The 3139-nt window shown below is 54.6% G+C and overlaps 1 protein-coding gene across 1 annotated transcript in view; it reads left to right on the top strand.

Moving 5' to 3' along the window:
- The first annotated feature begins 791 nt into the window (after positions 1 to 791).
- DAZAP1 (DAZ associated protein 1) overlaps positions 792 to 3139 on the top strand; it is a 22043-nt gene continuing 19695 nt past the window's right edge. The window contains exon 1 of the mRNA XM_027664196.1: positions 792 to 854. The gene's annotated coding sequence lies outside the window, so the exon portion shown is untranslated. The remainder of the gene's footprint in view (positions 855 to 3139) is intronic.

The following is a 3139-nucleotide window of genomic DNA, read 5'->3' as shown; positions in this document are numbered from 1 at the left end:
CCCCCGGCCCGGGCACCGCGACCGTCCCGCTCCGCTCCCCTCACCGTGAGTCCTGTGTGCAGTTCTGGCCGCCACAGCGTAAGAAGAGGATTAAAGCCATTAGGGAGCGTCCGGAGGAGGGCAGCGGAGATGCTGAAGGGCCCTGAGGGGAAGAAGCCGCGTGAGGAGCGGCCGAGGGCGCTTGGTGTGTTCAGGCTGAGGGGAGACCTCGTTGCAGTTACAACGTGCCCGTGAGGGGAAGCGGAGGGGCAGGCACTGAGCTGTGCTCTCTGTGAGCAGCGATGGGACCCTGTGGGTCCCTTCCAACCCAGAGCGTTCTGCGATTCTGTGAACCCACCTGGGGGACTTTGTTCCAGTGACTCATCAGGGGCTCCTCACGGGGAGGGGGGGGCACCGGGAGCCTCCCCTCACCCCCCATGTCCCCCAGCCATGCCACCCTCCTGAGCTCCCCTCTGCTGTCCTCTGCGTGGGACGGGCTCCAGGCAGGAAAATCCCGGGTTTAAGGATTCCAGGGGGTTTTGTGCCTTCAGAGCAATAACCTGATGCAGGTCGGGTTCTTCTGAGGTGTGTTAGCAGTCACAGAAAGGCTTGGGTTGGAAGGGACCTTATGGACCATCCAGTTCCATTCAGTATTGTGCTGCTTCAGAGCCCTCTCCAAAAGCCTGTGACACTGAAATGATCAGACTGCAGACTTGGGCACGGGAGAACTCGGAGTAGCAGAAACAAAATTAAAAGACCTCTGGCTGGTTCTTCCACTGCACCTTTTGGCACAGAATTTGCTCCTCAGGACTGGTCACCTTGTTTGAGAGTAGAGCAGACACGAACCACTCGCCCCGAGCTGCCTGCAGTGCCTTGTAAGCTGCTTATTTACTGCTTGTTCTTAATTTGTAAATCCTAAAAATACAGGAGGCAAGACAAGCGATTGGAACATCGGGTGGGAATGGTTTGGGTTGGAGGGGATCTTAAAGATCATCTGGTTCCAACCCCCTGTTCCAACACAGGCCTGTTGGAAGGTTTGGCTCTGAAAGTGGTTTTGTTTGCACCTGGGCCTTAACCACTGTCTGGTGCCTTCTGAGAGCCCTGATCAGGTCTGCCCTCCCAGCCTTGGGTGAGTCCAGGCTCCAGGTTATTCCATGAACTGTCATCAGCTCCCCTCCTGAGCAGGCTCAGCTGTCCCAGGGCTGGGTCCTGCTCACGGGCTCTTTAGGATGTGATCCTTGGAGCTGTAATCAGGTTGGGATGGATTGGGGGGATAATCAGAGAGGGAAATTTCTTCATCCTCCTCCCCCAAAAGTGCTCAGAGGGAAAGGTGAGAGAGTAAAACAAAGGGCAGCTCTGCTCAGCTGCTTTGGCTGTGGGGAGGAAGTTCTGGTTCAAAGCTTTGGGAGAGGCAGCTCTGAATGGGAAGTTGGGAATTCAGCTGCTTTTCAGATTTTAAGGAAAACCACTTAGGGAGGCTGTAGGTCTTGCAGGTGTGTTGGTGTGGGCAGGGGGGGCCTTGTGAGAGTTATTTGTTGTAATTATTTAGTACTTAGGACTGTTTTGGATGGAAGAAAAGTGCTGATCTCTGTCCTTCTGTCCTGCAGCTGAGACATCAGAGGTGTTAATCAAACCCCAGATCATTTGTGTAGGTGAAGAGTTGTTGCTTTTGTTGAGTTTTGGTGTTCTGCAGTACCTTTTTTACTAATTCTGGGATTATTTGCTCCGGCAGCAAGTACGTTTTTTTGCAACAAAGAATAAATTAGCAATTAAAATTCTCACAGGAAGTAGTGAGGCAGAACTTCTGAGGAGTCATTATCCCGCTTCCTGCTCCTGAAGGGATCCCTGTGGGGAATTCTGCTGCACCTGGCAGGGTCTCAGCCAGCACACCCTGTTCCTGGTGGACAGACAGACCTGCCCAAAGCACGGGCTGCTGGGTCCTGTTGTCACCTGGCTCTGCTGGGAATGGCTTTGCATTCCAGGCTGGGTATCAGGGAAAGGCTCTTCCCCCAGAGGGTGGTTGGCACTGCCCAGGCTCCCCAGGGCAGTGGGCACGGCCCCAAGGCTGCCAGAGCTCCAGGAGGGTTTGGATGATCCTCTAGGGGACAGTGGGATTGTTGGGGTGTCTGTGCAGGGCCAGGAGCTGGACTCAGTCCTTGTTGGTCCCTTCCAACGTGGGATATTCTGTGAATTTAATAGCTGCCAGCCCATAAGCTGCTTGGAGCAGAAGTTTTTCAGGATGCAGCGTGGGTAAGACCTTGGGAAGGGGCTGCTGATGGTGCTGAGCTCAGGGATCGAGCTCTCACACAACCACCCTGTCACACAGCTGTCCTGCACAGTGCCACATCTGGACCCTTGTGAACTCTGCAGCTGATGGGATTGGTGAACTCTGGCCCTGCTCTCTGTGTGCAAAGCAATCCATGGAGGAGCCCAAGGAGGGGATTCCTGCCTTTGGCATTCCACAGCTGTGCATTTCTGTGCAGCTGCTGGAGCTGGCCCTGGGCAGCCCAGCTTTTCTGTCCCAGTCCACGTAGGGTGACTACAAATAATTAATAGTGGAATGGGAAGGTTTCAGTGACCTCCCTCCCTGCACAGCTTGGTGCTCTCTCAGAATGCAGCTGGTGCTTCTAGATTGATCTAAAATAGATTGATGGTGTGCACCAAGCTGTCAGATTTGGTTAAACACCCAAACCCAGTCCATGAGCTCAATTGCAGTTGGTCAAGGCAGTTGCTAACACACCCCAAAACTTCAGTGTGAATGTAGCATTAGATCAGCACTTTTTCCTTTGCTATTGGGAAATAGGGTTATTTCCCTGCAGAACTTACTTTCCCCAAGAGGGGCACAGAGGTTTGTCCGTGTTCTGTGCGTGGAGAGGGACAGATGTGGAAGCCCCCAGGAGATCCAGGTGTGGTGGGGGCAGCGGGGTGAAGTTTGGCTGTCCCAGAACACGAGCTGTTGCTGAGGGCTGGCGGGTGTTGAGCAAGGCCCTGAGCCCCTGCCAGGGGCCTGAGTGCTGCCAGAGGGAGCAGGGGGCACCTTTCCAATCCTTGAGGAAAACTTCGTCATCCCGAGTGTGCAAGTAGAAAACAGGCCTGGCTCGAGAGAGAGGGCAGGGGAGGGGGCACATGTCCTGGGTGTGCCACTCTCAGAGGGGCCTGG

Source organism: Corapipo altera, unplaced genomic scaffold (genome assembly GCF_003945725.1).
Source record: "Corapipo altera isolate COAL_440 unplaced genomic scaffold, ASM394572v1 96, whole genome shotgun sequence".
Lineage (NCBI taxonomy): Eukaryota > Metazoa > Chordata > Aves > Passeriformes > Pipridae > Corapipo > Corapipo altera.
The sequence above is the reverse complement of the archived record's forward strand: the minus strand, read 5'-3'. Positions and strand labels throughout refer to the sequence as shown.